The sequence below is a fragment of the Triticum dicoccoides genome, chromosome 4A (assembly GCF_002162155.2).
Source record: "Triticum dicoccoides isolate Atlit2015 ecotype Zavitan chromosome 4A, WEW_v2.0, whole genome shotgun sequence".
NCBI lineage: Eukaryota > Viridiplantae > Streptophyta > Magnoliopsida > Poales > Poaceae > Triticum > Triticum dicoccoides.
This window is the reverse complement of record NC_041386.1, coordinates 318,091,267-318,101,616: the sequence shown is the minus strand read 5'-3', so window position 1 is coordinate 318,101,616 and position 10,350 is coordinate 318,091,267.

Below are 10,350 nucleotides of genomic sequence, written 5' to 3'. Positions count from 1 at the left end.
AAGGTGTCCCGTCTTTCGATGAGATGATGGATATCGCTTTGGTGGCAGTCGACTTTGACAATCCGACTACGAACGTGCGAGGACGTCGCGCCTTAGCAATCGCTAAACCAACTCCAAGAGGTTATTGACCACGCCGGAGCACGATCAACCTGACCACGAGGGTCTGTTTCCTGCGAGCAAACGAAGAACAAGCAAGAAACTGAGATTGCAATCTGGATATTGCGAATATAAGATGAAAGCTTTATTGATCAAGGTGGGGTTCTGTGACGCCTTTGTCTGGTCGTTGAACACAAACGAAGTATGCGAAGTTGCAGCTATGGCGAACTTTTAATCTAAACAAAACCCAAAGTCTAAACGGTGCCCTAAGGGCTGTATATATGGAGGAAGAGAGGGGGAATTTCGTGGCCCTTGGTGGAGGGGTCCGAAATCAACCCTATCTCTTGTTTCCCCACACATACGGACTCTAAAAATAGCCTATACTAATGTATTTCAAAATTACATGGGCCTGGCCCAATAAAAAGGTGACGCAACACCTATAATAGCCTCTGGACGAAATTTATGAAGTGGCATCTTGTATATTTCGTCCATGATGAGGACATCAATACAATTGTTACACCCACAGCCCCTGCTGCTATACATACTGGACCAATTACTAGAGCTCGTGCACGCCAACTAAATTACCAGGTACTTTCGTTTCTTGGTAATGATTCTAATGTTCATGAGAATATGATGCTGCCTAAATTGGATACATTTGTTTTGCTTACAAATGAAGGGCCTAGCTTGGAGAAGGATGAACATTGGAGCAAGAACAAGCATGGAGATGATGGCATGCGCAAGGGGAACAAGAACGGAGTTACAAGTGATGATTTCAGGACTTTGAAGCCACCATAATGGGTGCATGAAGCCTTGGACGAAATATACAAGATGCCACTTCATAAATTTCGTCCCGAGGCTATTTTAGGTGCTGCGTCACCTTATTATTGGGCCAGGCCCATGTAATTTCGAAATACATAAGTATAGGCTATTTTTAGAGTCTGTATGTGTGGGGAAACAAGAGATAGGGTTGATTTCGGACTCCTCCACCAAGGGCCACGAAATTCCCCCCCTCTTCCTCCATATATAAAGCCCTTAGGGCATCGTTTAGACTTTGGGGTTTTGTTTAGATTAAAAGTTCGCCATAGCTGCAACTTCGCGTACTTCGTTTGTGTTCAACGACCAGACAAAGGCGTCACAGAACCCCACCTTGATCAATAAAGCTTTCATCTTATATTCGCAATATCCAGATTGCAATCTTAGTTTCTTGCTTGTTCTTCGTTTGCTCGCAGGAAACAGACCCTCGTGGTCAGGTTGATCGTGCTCCGGCGTGGTCAATAACCTCTCGGAGTTGGTTTAGCGATTGCTAAGGCGCGACGTCCTCGCACGTTCGTAGTCGGATCGTCAAAGTCGACTTCCACCAAAGCGAAATCCACCATCTCATCGAAAGACGGGACACCTTTGCCTCTATCACACTCTTATTCTTCTCCTGTTGTGCTTTATTAGCTCTATTAATATCATCTTTCCAAATGGAATCAGGAGTCATAGGAAGCAAAGTAATATTTTTATCCTTATGAACAAGAGTATAGTGATTGTTTCTACCATGGTGTACAGAATTTTTATCAAATTGCCATGGTCTACCAAGTAATAAGGAACATGCTTGCATAGGTACCACATCACAATCAACATAATCAGCATATGTAGAGATACTAAAATGCACACGAACAGTACGTGTTACCTTAACCTTGCCGCTGTTGTTGAACCATTGGATGTAGTAAGGATGTGGATGTGGTCTTGTGGTGAGAGAAAGCTTCTCCACCATCTCCATGCTAGCCAAGTTGTTGCAGCTCCCTCCGTCTATTATGACGCGCACAGAACGTTCCTTCACAACTCCCTTGGTATGGAACAAATTGTGCCTCTGATTTTGCTCAGCTTGTGTGACCTGCACACTCAAAACACGTTGAGCAACTAAACATTCATACCTGTCAGCGTCTTCAGGAGCCATGTACTGCGTCTCATGATCAGAATCATCTCCACCATGTTCTTCACGTGTAATAAGAGCCAATGTCTCTTCATCATAGTCACTAGCGGACTCATATCCACCATCCGCGGTAGCAATCATCACACGCGGAGATTTGCATTCCCTCGCATAATGACCTCCTCCCTTACAACGACGACAAATAATATCACTTGTGTGCCCTGTTGATGCCATGGAAGAAGAAGAACGCTGTGCAGGCCCCGCAGGTGCGCTCTTGGCAGATAATGGTGGTTGTGCCTGTTTTCTTGTATCACGGCTGGAGGTGGCACCGGATGGAGGTGCTGGTGCAGTTGAAGTAGAAGATGCACGTGGTGTCCATGATGAAGGTCGGCCTGCAGAAAAGTTAGTTCGCCCCAATGCTTGTCGATCCTGCACTTCACGTTCAGCTTTACAAGCAAAATGGAATAAACGAGTGATATTAGTATACTCCTTATAGTCTAGAATGGTCAGAATCTCTCTATTTAATCCACCCAGAAAACGTGCAAGCATAGCTTCATTCTCCTCAACAATACCACATCTAATCATGCCAGTTTGTAATTCCTGATAATATTCTTCTACAGAATTTTTCCCTTGTCTTAAACGCTGCAATTTTTGAAGCAATTCACGTTGATAATATGGTGGAACCCAACGCGTACGCATAGCAGTTTTCAAAGCAGCCCAAGTAGTTGGAATAGGATATAATCTACAATGTTCAGGCCACCATACACATGCAAAACTAGTGAAAGCACAAACAGCAGCAGCAACTCGTCTCTCCTCAGGATATTGTAAACATGTAAATCGTTGTTCAGTTTCTAACTCCCAAGTAAGATATATATCAGGAACATATCTACCCTCAAATGGTGGAATATTCAATTTCAGTTTAGGAATATGGACATCATCTCGTACCTGAGGTGGTGGTGCAGGCCTACCATTACGAATATATACCTGAGGTCGACCTGCTGGTGGTGGTACAGGTGGCTGCACGTAGTGCTGATTTTGATCAACCTCATCCTCATAATCTCCCACATAATCATCCTCCTCCGCATCAGCAGCAGGAGCCACAGAAGTATCAACAGCAGCACCAACAGTTTGGCCAAACGCAAGAGGAACACGGCTTGCTCGGCGGAGGTCTATTTCGCGACGTGGAGGTAGTCATTGTTGTTGTTGATAGAGGCAAAGGTGTCCCGTCTTTCGATGAGATGATGGATATCGCTTTGGTGGCAGTCGACTTTGACGATCCGACTACGAACGTGCGAGGACGTCGCGCCTTAGCAATCGCTAAACCAACTCCAAGAGGTTATTGACCACGCCGGAGCACGATCAACCTGACCACGAGGGTCTGTTTCCTGCGAGCAAACGAAGAACAAGCAAGAAACTGAGATTGCAATCTGGATATTGCGAATATAAGATGAAAGCTTTATTGATCAAGGTGGGGTTCTGTGACGCCTTTGTCTGGTCGTTGAACACAAACGAAGTACGCGAAGTTGCAGCTATGGCGAACTTTTAATCTAAACAAAACCCAAAGTCTAAACGATGCCCTAAGGGCTGTATATATGGAGGAAGAGGGGGGGAATTTCGTGGCCCTTGGTGGAGGGGTCTGAAATCAACCCTATCTCTTGTTTCCCCACACATACGGACTCTAAAAATAGCCTATACTTATGTATTTCGAAATTACATGGGCCTGGCCCAATAATAAGGTGACGCAGCACCTAAAATAGCCTCGGGACGAAATTTATGAAGTGGCGTCTTGTATATTTCGTCCAAGGCTTCATGCACCCATTATGGTGGCTTCAAAGTCCTGAAATCATCACTTGTAACTCCGTTCTTGTTTCCCTTGCGCATGCCATCATCTCCATGCTTGTTCTTGCTCCAATGTTCATCCTTCTCCAAGCTAGGCCCTTCATTTGTAAGCAAAACAAATGTATCCAATTTAGGCAGCATCATATTCTCATGAACATTAGAATCATTACCAAGAAACGAAAGTACCTGGTAATTTAGTTGGCGTGCACGAGCTCTAGTAATTGGTCCAGTATGTATAGCAGCAGGGGCTGTGGGTGTAACAATTGTATTGATGTCCTCATCATAGACCATGGCAATTTGATAAAAATTCTGTACACCATGGTAGAAACAATCACTATACTCTTGTTCATAAGGATAAAAATATTACTTTGCTTCCTATGACTCCTGATTCCATTTTGAAAGATGATATTAATAGAGCTAATAAAGCAAAACAGGAGACGAATAAGAGTGAAAATCAGATTGTGGCAAAAGAATTTGAGCAACAAATGAAGCCTAATAATAAACCATCTAGTGTTGCTTCTGAAATTAAATTGAAAAGTGCATGTTTATTTGCCACCAAATCTGATATTGATGAGCTAGATTTCAGCAAATCTGTTTGCTATGCTTTTGTGTGCAAAGAGGCATTATTTTCATTCGAGGACGTGCCTTCCTCTTTGCCTCCTGCTGTCACTAACATTTTGCAGGAGTTCGCTGACGTCTTTCCACAAGACGTGCCACCGGGATTACCGCCTATTCGAGGGATTGAGCATCAGATTGACTTAATTCCCGGTGCTTCACTGCCAAACCGTGCACCATACCGTACCAATCCAGAGGAGACGAAGGAGATTATGCGTCAAGTACAAGAGCTTCTCGACAATGGTTATATACGCGAATCCCTTAGTCCTTGTGCTGTTCCTATTATTCTAGTGCCGAAAAAGGATGGTACATCACGTATGTGTGTTGATTGTAGAGGCATTAATAATATTACTATTCGTTATCGTCATCCTATTCCTAGGCTAGATGATATGCTTGATGAATTGAGTGGCTCTACAATATTCTCCAAAGTTGATTCGCGTAGTGGCTACCATCAAATTCGTATGAAATTGGGAGATGAATGGAAAACAGCATTTAAAACTAAGTTTGGATTATATGAGTGGTTAGTCATGCCTTTTGGGTTAACTAATGCACCTAGTACTTTCATGAGATTAATGAACGAAGTTTTACGTGCTTTCATTGGACGATTTGTGGTAGTTTACTTTGATGACATATTGATTTATAGCAGATCTTTGGAAGAACATTTGGAACATTTACGCTGTTTTTATTGCTCTACGTGATGCACGTTTGTTTGGTAACCTTGGGAAGTGCACCTTTTGCACCGACCGAGTATCTTTTCTTGGCTATGTTGTTACTCCACAGGGAATTGAAGTTGATAAAGCCAAGATTGAAGCTATTGAGAGTTGGCCGCAGCCCAAAACGGTCACACAAGTGAGGAGTTTTCTTGGCCTCGCTGGATTCTATAGGCGTTTTGTGAGAGATTTCAGCACCATTGCTGCACCTCTCAATGAGCTTACAAAGAAAGATGTGCCTTTTCTTTGGGGTACCGCACAGGAAGAAGCCTTCACGGTATTGAAAGATAAGTTGACACATGCTCCTTTACTCCAACTTCCTGATTTTAATAAGACTTTTGAGCTTGAATGTGATGCTAGTGGAATTGGATTAGGAGGTGTGTTATTACAAGATGGCAAACCTGTTGCATACTTTTCTGAAAAATTGAGTGGGCCTAGTCTGAATTATTCTACTTATGATAAAGAATTATATGCTCTTGTTCGGACTTTAGAAACATGGCAACATTATTTATGGCCCAAAGAATTTGTTATACATTCTGATCATGAATCTTTGAAACATATTAAAAGTCAAGCTAAATTGAATCGTAGACATGCCAAATGGGTTGAATTCATTGAGACTTTCCCTTATGTCATTAAACACAAGAAGGGAAAAGAAAATGTTATTGCTGATGCATTGTCTCGTCGCTATACTATGCTTTCACAACTTGACTTCAAAATATTTGGTTTAGAGACCATCAAAGATCAATATGTGCATGATGCTGATTTTAAAGATGTAATGCATAATTGTAAAGAAGGAAGAATGTGGAACAAGTTTGTTGTTAACGATGGATTTGTGTTTCGTGCTAACAAGCTATGCATTCCAGCTAGCTCCGTTCGTCTTTTGTTGTTGCAGGAGGCGCATGGAGGAGGATTAATGGGACACTTTGGCGTGAAGAAGACGGAGGACGTACTTGCTACACATTTCTTTTGGCCAAAGATGAGACGGGATGTTGAGCGTTTTATTGCTCGCTGCACTACATGTCAAAAAGCTAAGTCACAACTCAATCCTCATGGTTTATATATGCCTTTGCCTGTACCTAGTGTTCCTTGGGAGGATATATCTATGGACTTTGTTTTAGGTTTACCTCGAACAAAGAAGGGGAGGGATAGCATATTTGTTGTCGTGGATAGATTCTCGAAAATGGCACACTTTATACCATGTCATAAAAGCGATGATGCTGTTAATGTTGCTGATTTATTCTTTCGTGAAATTATTCGTTTGCATGGTGTGCCAAATACTATTGTTTCAGATCGTGATACTAAATTTCTTAGCCACTTTTGGAGATGTTTATGGGCTAAGTTGGGGACTAAACTGCTTTTTAGTACTACTTGTCACCCCCAAACTGATGGACAAACTGAAGTAGTCAATAGAACGTTGTCTACTATGCTTAGGGCTGTTTTGAAGAATAATAAGAAAATGTGGGAGGAATGCTTGCCTCATATTGAATTTGCTTATAATCGTTCATTGCATTCTACTACTAAGATGTGCCCTTTTGAAGTTGTGTATGGTTTCCTACCTCGTGCACCTATTGATTTGTTGCCTCTTCCATCTTCGGAGAAGGTTAATTTTGATGCTAAACAACGTGCTGAATTGATTTTAAAAATGCATGAGTTAACTAAGGAAAACATTGAGCGCATGAATGCGAAATATAAACTTGCTGGAGATAAGGGTAGAAAACATGTTGTGTTTGCACCTGGAGATCTTGTTTGGTTACATTTGCGTAAGGATAGATTTCCTGATTTGCGCAAATCAAAGCTAATGCCACGTGCTGATGGTCCCTTTAAGGTGTTAGAGAAAATAAATGATAATGCATATAAACTTGAGCTGCCTGCAGATTTTGGGGTTAGTCCCACTTTTAACATTGCAGATTTGAAGCCTTATTTGGGTGAGGAAGATGGACTCCCCTCGAGGACGACTTCATTTCAAGAAGGGGAGGATGATGAGGACATCAATACAATTGTTACACCCACAGCCCCTGCTGCTATACATACTGGACCAATTACTAGAGCTCGTGCACGCCAACTAAATTACCAGGTACTTTCGTTTCTTGGTAATGATTCTAATGTTCATGAGAATATGATGCTGCCTAAATTGGATACATTTGTTTTGCTTACAAATGAAGGGCCTAGCTTGGAGAAGGATGAACATTGGAGCAAGAACAAGCATGGAGATGATGGCATGCGCAAGGGGAACAAGAATGGAGTTACAAGTGATGATTTCAGGACTTTGAAGCCACCATAATGGGTGCATGAAGCCTTGGACGAAATATACAAGATGCCACTTCATAAATTTCGTCCCGAGGCTATTTTAGGTGCTGCGTCACCTTATTATTGGGCCAGGCCCATGTAATTTCGAAATATATAAGTATAGGCTATTTTTAGAGTCCGTATGTGTGGGGAAACAAGAGATAGGGTTGATTTCGGACTCCTCCACCAAGGGCCACGAAATTCCCCCCTCTTCCTCCATATATACAGCCCTTAGGGCGTCGTTTAGACTTTGGGTTTTGTTTAGATTAAAAGTTCGCCATAGCTGCAACTTCGCGTACTTCGTTTGTGTTCAACGACCAGACAAAGGCGTCACAGAACCCCACCTTGATCAATAAAGCTTTCATCTTATATTCGCAATATCCAGATTGCAATCTTAGTTTCTTGCTTGTTCTTCGTTTGCTCGCAGGAAACAGACCCTCGTGGTCAGGTTGATCGTGCTCCGGCGTGGTCAATAACCTCTCGGAGTTGGTTTAGCGATTGCTAAGGCGCGACGTCCTCGCACGTTCGTAGTCGGATCGTCAAAGTCGACTTCCACCAAAGCGAAATCCACCATCTCATCGAAAGACGGGACACCTTTGCCTCTATCAGTCCAAGGCTTCATGCACTCATTAGGGTGGCTTCAAAGACCCGAAATCATCACTCGTAACTCCGTTCTTGTTCCCCTTGCGCATGCCATCATCTCCATGCTTTCTCTTGCTCCAATGTTTATCCTTCTCCAAGCTAGGCCCTTCATTTGTAAGCAAAACAAATGTATCCAATTTAGGCAGCATCATATTCTCATGAACATTAGAATCATTACCAAGAAACGAAAGTACCTGGTAATTTAGTTGGCGTGCGCGAGCTCTAGTAATTGGTCCAGTATGTATAGCAGCAGGGGCTGCGCGTGTAACAATGGTATTGATGTCCTCATCACCAGAGGCCCATGTATCCCTTTCCCACTTACGCCTTCGTGGCTTAGACTATATATACTCCTTCCCCTCCTCCTAGTTAGGTTTAGCGTTGTGATAGCTCATTTGAGAGATAGAGCTTCGCTCATCCATATCGGATCTACACCACGAGAGAGGCCGCGACCTCTACGGAGAAGATCCCTTTGGATTCAAGACCTCCTTGCGGAGAAGATCATCAAGACCCCCTCTTGGGCGGCCCCATCAAGACCTCCTCATGGAGGAGACCGTTACCTTTTGTATCGTCCATTGTTGTGGATCGTGTATCTTCTCTTATGTACTCGAGGATCTAGCACATGTGTGACTATTTCTTGTTGGTTGAGTGATTCTCTCGTGTTTCCCCTCGTGATTTCCCTCGTTTCCCCCCTCGTGTTCCTCGTGTTCTTTGCGGGATCCGCTCCTTTCGTGAAAGATCGGGCGATTAGGGTTCTACCCTACTGATAGAGGCAAAGGTGTCCCGTCTTTCGATGAGATGATGGATATCGCTTTGGTGGCAGTCGACTTTGACGATCCGACTACGAACGTGCGAGGACGTCGCGCCTTAGCAATCGCTAAACCAACTCCGAGAGGTTATTGACCACGCCGGAGCACGATCAACCTGACCACGAGGGTCTGTTTCCTGCGAGCAAAGAAGAACAAGCAAGAAACTGAGATTGCAATCTGGATATTGCGAATATAAGATGAAAGCTTTATTTATCAAGGTGGGGTTCTGTGACGCCTTTGTCTGGTCGTTGAACACAAATGAAGTACACGAAGTTGCAGCTATGGCGAACTTTTAATCTAAACAAAACCCAAAGTCTAAACGATGCCCTAAGGGCTGTATATATGGAGGAAGAGGGGGGAATTTCGTGGCCCTTGGTGGAGGGGTCCGAAATCAACCCTATCTCTTGTTTCCCCACACATACGGACTCTAAAAATAGCCTATACTTATGTATTTCGAAATTACATGGGCCTGGCCCAATAATAAGGTGACGCAGCACCTACAATAACCTCGGGACGAAATTTATGAAGTGGCGTCTTGTATATTTCGTCCAAGGCTTCATGCGCCCATTATGGTGGCTTCAAAGTCCTGAAATCATCACTTGTAACTCCGTTCTTGTTCCCCTTGCGCATGCCATCATCTCCATGCTTGTTCTTGCTCCAATGTTCATCCTTCTCCAAGCTAGGCCCTTTATTTGTAAGCAAAACAAATGTATCCAATTTAGGCAGCATCATATTCTCATGAACATTAGAATCATTACCAAGAAACGAAAGTACCTGGTAATTTAGTTGGCGTGCGCGAGCTCTAGTAATTGGTCCAGTATGTATAGCAGCAGGGCCTGTGGGTGTAACAATTGATGTCCTCATCATCCTCCCCTTCTTGAAATGAAGTCGTCCTCGACGGAAGGTCATCTTCCTCACCCAAATAAGGCTTCAAATCTGCAATGTTAAAAGTGGGACTAACCCCAAAATCTACAGGCAGCTCAAGTTTATATGCATTATCATTTATTTTCTCTAACACCTTAAAGGGACCATCAGCCCGTGGCATGAGCTTTGATTTGCGCAAATCAGGAATTCTATCCTTACGCAAATGTAACCAAACAAGATCTCCAGGTGCAAACACAACATGTTTTCTACCCTTATCTCCAGCAAGTTTATATTTGGCATTCATACGCTCAATGTTTTCCTTAGTTAACTCATGCATTTTTAAAATCAATTCAGCACGTTGTTTAGCATCAAAATTAACCTTCTCCGAAGATGGAAGAGGCACCAAATCAATAGGTGCACGAGGTAGGAAACCATACACAACTTCAAAAGGGCACATCTTAGTAGTAGAATGCAATGAACGATTATAAGCAAATTCAATATGAGGCAAGCATTCCTCCCACATTTTCTTATTACTCTTCAAAACAGCCCTAAGCATAGTAGACAATGTTCTATTGAC